We start from the raw sequence: 11,070 nt of genomic DNA, 5'->3' as shown, positions 1-11,070 counted from the left end.
CGGTACTCTGAGAAACTTGTTTAAACACTTTAGGTCTAAAATAGGTCTGAAAGTCCCCTCTTTCTTGGGAACCATAAACAGATTTGAATAAAATCCCAGACTTTGTTCCTGCGGAGGAACTGGAACTATAATTCCCAGGACAAAAAGATCCTTGATACAATTTAAGAACGCCTCTCTATCTGGCCTACAGATAATCTTGAGAGAAGAATCCTGCCTCTGGGAGGAAAACTCTTGAATTCTATCTTGTACCCCTGAGATACAATTTCCACGGCCCACAGTATCCAAGCCTGAGCAAATTGAGAAAGTCTGCCCCCTACTAGATCTGTTCCTAGATCAGGGGCCGACCCTTCATGCTGACTTGGAATCAGCCACAAGCTTCTTAGACTGATTTCCCTTGTTCTAAGACTAGCCAGTCTTCCAGGAAGACTTGGATAGTTCCTGTTTGGAAAAGGAAGTGGAGGGTTTACCTCTTAAGTTGCGAAAGGAACGAAAATTGCTCTGACGCCCTTTCTGCTTATTCTTCTTATCCTGAGGAAGAAAAGACCCCTTTCCTCTTGTGATATGTGAAATGATTTAGCCAAACCAGGCCCAAACAAGTTCTTACCCTTGAAGGAATAGCTAATAACTTAGACTTCGAAGAAACATCTGCAGACCAGGCATTTAATCAAAGGGCTCTGCGAGCTAGAACCGCAAAACCAGACATCTCAAGAGAAATATCTGTCTGAATAGAATCAGACAAGGCATCAAACCAGTAAGCTGCAGCGCTGGTAACAGTAGCAATACACACCGCAGGCTGCCATTGAAGACCTTGGTGAACATACATTTTCTTTAATAATGCCTCCAATTTCTTATCCATTTGATACTTAAAAGAACAACTATCCTCTATGGGAATAGTGATCCTCTTAGCCAAAGTGGAAATAGCTCCTTCCACCCTAGGAACCGTTTGCCACGACTCCTTAATAAAGTCAGCTATAGGAAACATTTTCTTAAAAATAGGAGATGGAAAAAAAGGAATACCAGGTCTCTCCCACTCCCGTGCAATAATCTCAGAAGCACAGTGTGGAACAGGAAAAACCTCCACCGCAGAGGGAACATCAAAATACTTGTTAAGCTTACTAGACTTCTTAGGGTTAACAACGATAGTAGTATTGGAGTCATCCAAGGTAGCCAAAACCTCCTTAAAGTGAAGGTCAATTTTCATCAATGAGTGCCCGGTTTTTAAAAATACTTTTAAAAACAGGGGCACTTTCATTGATGAAAATTAACATTGCACTGGATTTTAAGAAATACGTACCTTTTACTCCTGCAAAACCGGATCACCGATCTCAGCCTCAGTTCCTCTGTAGTGACGTCAGAAATGACGAAAACCGGCTTCCTCCAATAATGGCTTGCACCCCAGAGCGTCCAGCTCGTGATGCCTGGCTGTGATTGGAGGAAGCCAGTTTCGTCATTGCTGTGGTCTACAGCAGGAAGAAGAAGGAGGGGGATCGTCGATCCGGCTTTGCAGAAGTAAAAGGTAAGTATTTCTTCAAATACAGTGCTATGTTAATTTTCATCAATGAAAGTGCCCCTGTTTTTAAAAGTATTTTTAAAAACCGGGCACTCATTGGTGAAAATTGACCTTCACTTTAAGTAACAAGCGGAGGTGTTCCAGCTTAAATCTGAAGGACACAACTTCAGCATCAGTAGAAGGAATTATACTGCCTGAATCCGAAATTTCACCCTCAGATGCACAAGAATCAGACTTCTGAGAGGAAAGACTTTGATTAGCCACCTCAGGATCAGAAACCTTACTTACCGTTACCTTAAATTTCCTTTTGCGTTTTCCCTGCAGCATGGGTAAAGCAGACAGCACACCTCAGATACCGCAGAACATACCTGGGCAGCAATATCTTGCAAAGTAACTCCAAACGGAGCATGAGAGGAAACGCAGGGCACTGCATGTGCAGATGAATAGGATTGGGACGCTTGAGGAGAAAGCTGCGGCACATCTGAAACAGGTGGCTCCTGAACAGCATCCGCCTTAGCTAATGATGGCTCAGAATCAAAAAGTTTATTTCTATAAGCTAAAGTTCTTTCACTACATGTAGAACAAAAAGGTAATGGGGGTTCCACCTGGGCATCAAAACATAAGCTACAGGTAACATCCTGTACAGCCTCCTGATCGATAATACAAAAAAAGAAGCAAATAAAAAATCTAACTTTTTTTTTTATCTTTTAACAAAGGATATAATACAGAACCAAAAAAACCCCCCAAAACATTCTTAAATAAATTTTCCCTTTAAAATCAAGAAAACATACCCCAGGCAACACTCTACAACTCAGCAGAATTACTGAGGTGCCCTACCTGTCGTGCAACCCGCAGCAAACAGCAAGAAGCCTTTTAAAGAGCAGAGCATCAGAAATATGCACACCTCACTCTTAAAGGAAGTGAAAAAAAGTGCCAAAAAAACTTGTACATCAAAGAATCAGAACCTCCCTAAAAGGGGCGGTCCTACAGCAAACAAAAAAGCCATTTTTTAAAAAACAACTTTCTTGAAAACAGGCTTAAAAACAAACAATAACCCCCCCCCAAAAAAGTACATAATCTGTTACTAAAAATGGATCCTCACTGAGCCATCAATAAAATAAATAACTCCTCACACTAACAGTGCCTGCAAAAACTGCCATAAAAACCTGCACCCTGAAAGGAATAGTAAAAAACGTCCCCCTGCAGCATTTCAGTGGAATAAGTACCACATTTTTCCCTGCTACATAGAAAAAATAAAATTGGCACTTACCTTAATATTCATCTGTCCGGCAGCAGGACAGCTCACCTGGTTTTAAAGGATGCTATCCCTCACATGGACCTGTGGAAATACAGAAAAAACTGAGTAAACCTACTCAGGCTATCTAAATAAGGCAGCAAAATGTTTTGGGTAAACGCAGTGAGGATTGTACCCCACAAGTTCCCAATTGCTTAAAAGCCACCATTGCCCTACTGAAGAGACCGACATGGGCTAATGCTAGACCCTTTAGAAAGATCAGATGCAAACCTATTCTGCTTTAAAATAAAGCAGGCAAAGAGAATGACTGAAGGTTATAGGTAAGAGAAGTGACATATTTAGCAGCTTTGTTGTAGTGCTCTTTGCCTCCTACTGCTGGCCAGGAGTGACATTCCTACTAGTAATTGATGATTCTGTGGACTCACCATATCTTAGGAAAGAAATATGATTCATCACTGGAAACTACCTTCCTTTTTCCTGTCATCAGGGGTCCAATATTTATAATTTTTAGCCCATTCAATACATTTTTTTCTTCATGTGAGATGTCAACAATTGCTCTTTTATTGGCTTTCTTGCATTCCGAACGGCTTTAAGAAGCATATGTTGTACAGTTGAAGCATCAATGTCAACACCAGTAAATAATAAATCTCTCTGAGGGTCCTATTTTGATTTGTTGAAAGAATTTTACTGTTTCCGAGTATAATTTTATCAGTTCTAGTGGTAGTTTTTCGCTTTTGACATCTTTTTCTTTTTGGAGACGATTGAAGAATTCTTAAGGCACACCACTGTATACTATATATCCTACAGTCATAGATGTGTGATATTTGAGAGCAATATTTTTTGTTTTTGGAGTAATATCCATTTTCACATACACAAGAACAAAATTTATGCCACAGAGAGCACAAAAAACATAAATTTATGCTTACCTGATAAATTTATTTCTCTTGTAGTGTATTCAGTCCACGGGTCATCCATTACTTATGGGATATATTCCCTTCCCAACAGGAAGTTGCAAGAGGATCACCCAAGCAGAGCTGCTATATAGCTCCTCCCCTCACATGTCATATCCAGTCATTCGACCGAAACAAGACGAGAAAGGAGAAACCATAGGGTGCAGTGGTGACTGAAGTATTAATTAAAATTTAGATCTGCCTTAAAAAGGACAGGGCGGGCCGTGGACTGAATACACTACAAGAGAAATAAATTTATCAGGTAAGCATAAATTATGTTTTCTCTTGTTAAGTGTATTCAGTCCACGGGTCATCCATTACTTATGGGATACCAATACCAAAGCTAAGTACACGGATGATGGGAGGGACAAGGCAGGAACTTAAACGGAAGGAACCACTGCCTGTAGAACCTTTCTCCCAAAAACAGCCTTCCGAAGAAGCAAAAGTGTCAAATTTGTAAAATTTTGAAAAAGTGTGAAGCGAAGACCAAGTCGCAGCCTTGCAAATCTGTTCAACAGAGGCCTCATTCTTAAAGGCCCAGGTGGAAGCCACAGCTCTAGTGGAATGAGCTGTAATTCTCTCAGGGGGTTGCTGTCCAGCAGACTCATAGGCTAAGCGTATTATGCTACGAAGCCAAAAGGAGAGAGAGGTTGCTGAAGCTTTTTGACCTCTCCTCTGCCCAGAGTAAACGACAAACAGTGAAGAAGTTTGACGAAAATCCTTAGTTGCCTGTAAATAGAATTTCAGGGCACGGACTACGTCCAGATTGTGCAAAAGTCGTTCCTTCTTTGAAGAAGGATTAGGACATAATGACGGAACAACAATCTCCTGATTAATATTCCTGTTAGAGACTACCTTAGGAACTCCTTGAAGAACTTTAAGAACCAAGTTTAAGCTCCACGGAGGAGCAACAGTTTTAAACACAGGCTTAATCCTAGCTAAGGCTTGACAAAAGGCCTGGACGTCTGGAACTTCTGCCAGACGCTTGTGCAAAAGGACAGAGCAGAAATCTGTCCCTTTAAAGAACTAGCTGATAAGCCTTTTTCCAAACCCTCTTGGAGAAAGGACAATATCCTTGGAATCCTAACCTTACTCCATGAGTAACTCTTGGATTCACACCAATACAGGTATTTACGCCATATCTTATGGTAGATTTTTCTGGTAACAGGCTTTCGTGCCTGTATCAAGGTATCAATAACTGACTCGGAGAAGCCACGCTTTGATAGGATCAAGCGTTCAATCTCCACGCAGTCTCAGAGAAATTAGATTTGGATGATTGAAAGGAACTTGTATTAGAAGGTCTTGCCTCAAAGGTAGAGTCCATGGTGGACAGGACGACATGTCCACTAGGTCTGCATACCAGGTCCTGCGTGGCCACGCAGGCGCTATCAGAATCACCGATGCTCTCTCCTGTTTGATTTTGGCAATCAGTCGAGGGAGCAGAGGAAACGGTGGAAACACATAAGCCATGTTGAAGAACCAAGAAGCTGCTAGAGCATCTATCAGCGTCGCTCCCGGCTCCCTGGACCTGGTTCCGTAACGAGGAAGTTTGGCGTTCTGGCGAGACGCCATGAGATCCAGTTCTGGTTTGCCCCAACGATGGACCAGTTGAGCAAAAACCTCCGGATGGAGTTCCCACTCCCCCGGATGAAAAGTCTGACGACTTAGAAAGTCCGCCTCCCAGTTCTCCACGCCTGGGATGTGGATCGCTGACAAGTGGCAAGAGTGAGACTCTGCCCAGCGAATTATCTTTGAGACTTCTAACATCGCTAGGGAGCTCCTGGTTCCCCCTTGATGGTTGATATAAGCCACAGTCGTGATGTTGTCCGACTGAAATCTGATGAACCTCAGTGTTGCTAACTGAGGCCAAGCTAGAAGAGCATTGAATATTGCCCTTAGCTCCAGAATATTTATTGGGAGGAGTTTCTCCTCCTGAGTCCAAGATCCCTGAGCCTTCAGGGAATTCCAGACTGCGCCCCAGCCTAGGAGGCTGGCATCTGTTGTTACAACCGTCCAATCTGGTCTGCGAAAGGTCATGCCCCTGGACAGATGGACCAGAGATAGCCACCAGAGAAGAGAATCTCTAGTCTCTTGATCCAGATTTAGTAGGGGGGACAAATCTGAGTAATCCCCATTCCACTGACCTAGCATGCACAATTGCAGCGGTCTGAGATGCAGGCGCGCAAATGGCACTATGTCCATTGCCGCTACCATTAAGCCGATTACTTCCATGCACTGAGCCACTGACGGGCGTGGAATGGAATGAAGGACCCGGCAAGCATTTAAGAGTTTTGATAGCCTGGCCTCTGTCAGGTAGATTTTCATTTCTACAGAATCTATCAGAGTCCCTAGGAAAGAGACTCTTGTGAGTGGTGATAGAGAACTCTTTTCCACGTTCACCTTCCACCCATGCGACCTTAGAAATGCCAGAACTATCTCTGTATGAGATTTGGTCATTTGCAAGCTTGACGCCTGTATCAGGATGTCGTCTAGATATGGAGCCACCGCTATGCCTCGCGGTCTTAGAACCGCCAGAAGAGAGCCCAGCACCTTTGTAAAGATTCTCGGGGCCGTAGCCAACCCGAAGGGGAGAGCTACAAACTGGTAATGCCTGTCTAGAAAGGCAAATCTTAGGAACTGATAATGATCTTTGTGAATCGGTATGTGAAGGTAGGCATCCTTTAAATCCACTGTGGTCATGTACTGCCCCTCTTGGATCATGGGTAGGATAGTCCGAATAGTTTCCATTTTGAATGATGGAACTCTTAGGAATTTGTTTAAGATCTTTAGGTCCAAAATTGGTCTGAAGGTACCCTCTTTCTCGGGAACCACGAACAGATTTGAATAAAACCCCTGTCCTTGTTCCGTCCGCGGAACTGGGTGGATCACCCCCATTACTAGGAGGTCTTGTACGCAACATAGGAATGCCTCTTTCTTTATCTTGTTTTCTGATAACCTTGAAAGATGAAATCTCCCTTGAGGAGGACAAGCCTTGAAGTCCAGAAGATATTCCTGAGATATGATCTGCAACGCCCAGGGATCCTGGACATCTCTTGCCCATGCCTGGGCGAAGAGAGAAAGTCTGCCCCCCACTAGATCCGTTTCCGGATAGGGGGACATCCCTTCATGCTGTCTTAGGGGCAGCAGCAAGTTTTCTGGCCTGCTTGCCCTTGGTCCAGGACTGGTTAGTTTTCCAGGCCTGACTGTAACGAGCAACGGTTCCTTCCTGTTTTGGGGCGGAGGAAGTTGACGTTGCTCCTGCCTTGAAATTTCGAAAGGCACGAAAATTAGACTGTTTGGCCTTTAATTTGGCCCTGTCCTGAGGAAGAGTATGACCCTTACCTCCAGTAATGTCAGCGATAATTTCTTTCAAGCCGGACCCGAATAAGGTTTGCCCCTTGAAAGGAATATTAAGCAATTTAGATTTAGAAGTCACATCAGCTGACCAGGATTTAAGCCATAACGCTCTGCACGCCTGGATGGCAAATCCGGAGTTCTTAGCCGTTAGTTTAGTTAAATGTACAATGGCATCAGAAACAAATGCATTAGCTAGCTTAAGTGCTTTAAGCTTGTCCATAATTTCATCCAATGGAGCTGAGTGAATGGCCTCTTCTAGAGACTCAAACCAGAATGCCGCAGCAGCAGTGACAGGTGCAATGCATGGAAGGGGCTGCAAGATAAAACCTTGTTGAACAAACATTTTCTTAAGGTAACCTTCCAATTTTTTATCCATTGGATCCGAAAAAGCACAACTATCCTCCACCGGGATAGTGGTACGCTTAGCTAAAGTAGAAACTGCTCCCTCCACCTTAGGGACCGTCTGCCATAAGTCCCGTGTAGTGGCGTCTATTGGAAACATTTTTCTAAACATAGGAGGTGGGGAAAAGGGCACACCAGGTCTATCCCACTCCTTGCTAATAATTTCTGTAAGCCTTTTAGGTATAGGAAAAACATCAGTACACACCGGTACTGCATAGTATCTATCCAGCCTACATAATTTCTCTGGAATTGCAACTGTGTTACAGTCATTCAGAGCCCCTAAAACCTCCCCTAGCAATACACGGAGGTTCTCAAGCTTAAATTTAAAATTAGAGATCTCTGAATCCGGTTTCCCTGGATCAGATCCGTCACCTAGAGAATGAAGCTCTCCGTCCTCATGTTCTGCAAACTGTGACGCAGTATCGGACATCGCTCTTGTAGCACCAGCGCGCTCTATTCTTACCCCAGAGCAATCGCGCTTGCCTCTTAATTCTGGCAATTTAGATAATACTTCTGTCAGGGTATTATTCATAATAGTAGCCATGTCTTGTAAAGTGATTTGTATGGACGTCCCTGATGCACTTGGAGCCACAATATCACACGCCTCCTGAGCGGGAGGTGAAGGTAATGACACGTGAGGAGAGTTAGTCGGCATAACTTCCCCCCTCGTTGTCTGGTGATAATTCCTTTATAGATAAAGACTGACCTTTATTATTTAAAGTGAAATCAATACATTTAGTACACATATTTCTATGGGGCTCCACACTGGCCTTTAAACATAGTGAACAAACAGATTCATCTGTGTCAGACATGTTTAAACAGACTAGCAATAAAAACTAGCAGACTTGGAAAACACTGTAAATAATTTTACAAGCAATAAAGAAAAACGCTACTGTGCCTTTAAGAAGCACAAAAAAAACTGTCACAGTTGAAATAACAATGAACCAAATCAGTTATAGCAATCAAATTTTCACAGTAAATGTATTAAGTTAGCAGAGCATTGCACCCACTTGCAAATGGATGATTAACCCCTTAATACCCAAAACGGATTTTTATAAGCAGTAAAGAAAAAACGTTTTTTAATACAGTCAAAACCACTGTCACAGGTCTGCTGTGACTGATTACCTCCCTCAAAATGACTTTTGAAGTCCCTTAAGCTCTCTGGAGACGACCTGGGTCATGCAGGAAGAAGCAGGAAGACTGAGCCTGAATTTTTACTGCGTCAGAAAAGCGCTAAAATAGGCCCCTCCTACTCAAAATTACAACATTGGGAGTTTCAGTTAACTGTTTCTATGCAGAAATACCGGCCAGCCATGTGGAAAAAATTATGCCCCAATAAGTTTTATCACCAGTGTACCTCACAAAACGAATAAACATGCCAGCAAAATCGTTTTAAACATCCTTTTTTTTTTAAAGGAGTATGAATCTCTATTGATAAGCCTGATACCAGTCTTCCTACTGCATTTAAGGCTTATAACATCACTTCAGTATTAATAGCATTTTCTCAGTCAAATTCCATTCCTTAGAAAATTACTTTACTGTATATATTTAAATCAGCCTGCTAACAGTCGCTCTCACTGTATTAAAGGCTTTACTTACATTACATCGGTATCAGCAGTATTTTCTTAGTCAATTCCATTCCTTAGAAAAATAATTTACTGCACATACCTTGTTTGCAGGATTCCCCGCACGCTATTCCCTTTCTGAAGTTACCCCACTCCTCAGAATGTGCGAGAACAGCCAGTGGATCTTAGTTACTTCTGCTAAGATCATAGAAAACGCAGGCAGATTCTTCTTCCAAATACTGCCTGAGAACAAACGGCACACTCCGGTGCCATTTAAAATAACAAACTTTTGATTGAAGAAATAAACTAAGTATGAAAACACCACAGACCTCTCACAACGTCCTATCTAGTTGAGTTGCAAGAGAATGACTGGGTATGACATGTGAGGGGAGGAGCTATATAGCAGCTCTGCTTGGGTGATCCTCTTGCAACTTCCTGTTGGGAAGGGAATATATCCCATAAGTAATGGATGACGCGTGGACTGAATACACTTAACAAGAGAAACTAACATCCACTGACATCCGTATTCAACTGAAGTTGAAGTGGCTTTCCTTTTTAAAAAAAAACAGATAAAATCCGGTTTGAGCTAGTCAAGGTCAGTCTCAGACAACAGATCAAGACAAATAAAACTGGTTTGAGCCAACAGTTTATAAGCACAGCAAACAATGTATTATGGGTAAAGCACTATAATGAATTAAATTAAAATTTCCAGGTACATTCCATATAAAATACACCAAAAGGCAATGCTTTTAGAAAGTAGTCTCTTTCCCAATATTTTAGCACAATCAAAGTGTGAACATGACCAACTTGCATTTCATATAGAGTAGTAAGCTTTTAAGTTCTAACCCCACTTCGTAATGGTTTGTCCAGTCCTTGAATGTATCTACTGGGAGGTCTGTTTTAAATACCACATTTTACAAGTTCCCTTTGCGGGGGAAAGCCATACAACCGCCGTGAGTTTATCAGGTTATCACTGCTCCAACATCCTCTTTCGGACACCATACGCAAACGGTTCTTCTGTTGGTTTAATGTGTCAATCGGGTAGGACAACCAATCACAGGAGGAGAATGACATTTTGTAAGTATATTGGCTTATAAGCCTTTGCTGTGCTACACTAGGGAATAACAAATTTCCATGTGAAAAAAAACAAATTTATGTAAGAACTTACCTGATAAATTTATTTCTTTCATATTAGCAAGAGTCCATGAGCTAGTGACGTATCGGATATACATTCCTACCAGAAGGGGCAAAGTTTCCCAAACCTCAAAATGCCTATAAATACACCCCTCACCACACCCACAATTCAGTTTAACGAATAGCCAAGAAGTGGGGTGATAAGAAAGGAGCGAAAGCATCAAAAATAAGGAATTGGAATAATTGTGCTTTATACAAAAAAATCATAACCACCACAAAAAAGGGTGGGCCTCATGGACTCTTGCTAATATGAAAGAAATGAATTTATCAGGTAAATTCTTACATAAATTATGTTTTCTTTCATGTAATTAGCAAGAGTCCATGAGCTAGTGACGTATGGGATACCCAAGATGTGGAACTCCACGCAAGAGTCACTAGAGAGGGAGGGATAAAATAAAGACAGCCAATTCCTCTGAAAAAATAATCCACAACCCAAAACAAAAAGTTTTAATCTTATAAAGAAAAAAAACGAAATCAGAAGCAGAAGAATCAAACTGAAACTGCTGCCTGAAGTACTTTTCTACCAAAAACTGCTTCAGAAGAAGAAAACACATCAAAATGGTAGAATTTAGTAAAAGTATGCAAAGAAGACCAAATTGCTGCTTTGCAAATCTGATCAACAGAAGCTTCATTCCTAAAATCCCAGGAAGTAGAAACTGACCTAGTAGAATGAGCCGTAATCCTTTGAGGCGGGGTTTTACCCGACTCCACATAAACATGATGAATCAAAGATTATAACCAAGACGCCAAAGAAATGGCAGAAGCCTTCTGACCTTCCTAGAACCAGAAAAGATAACAAATAGACTAGAAGTCTTTCTGAAATCTTTAGTAGCTTCA

Source organism: Bombina bombina, chromosome 8, assembly GCF_027579735.1.
Source record: "Bombina bombina isolate aBomBom1 chromosome 8, aBomBom1.pri, whole genome shotgun sequence".
Classification (NCBI taxonomy): domain Eukaryota; kingdom Metazoa; phylum Chordata; class Amphibia; order Anura; family Bombinatoridae; genus Bombina; species Bombina bombina.
This window is presented reverse-complemented; position numbering follows the sequence as displayed.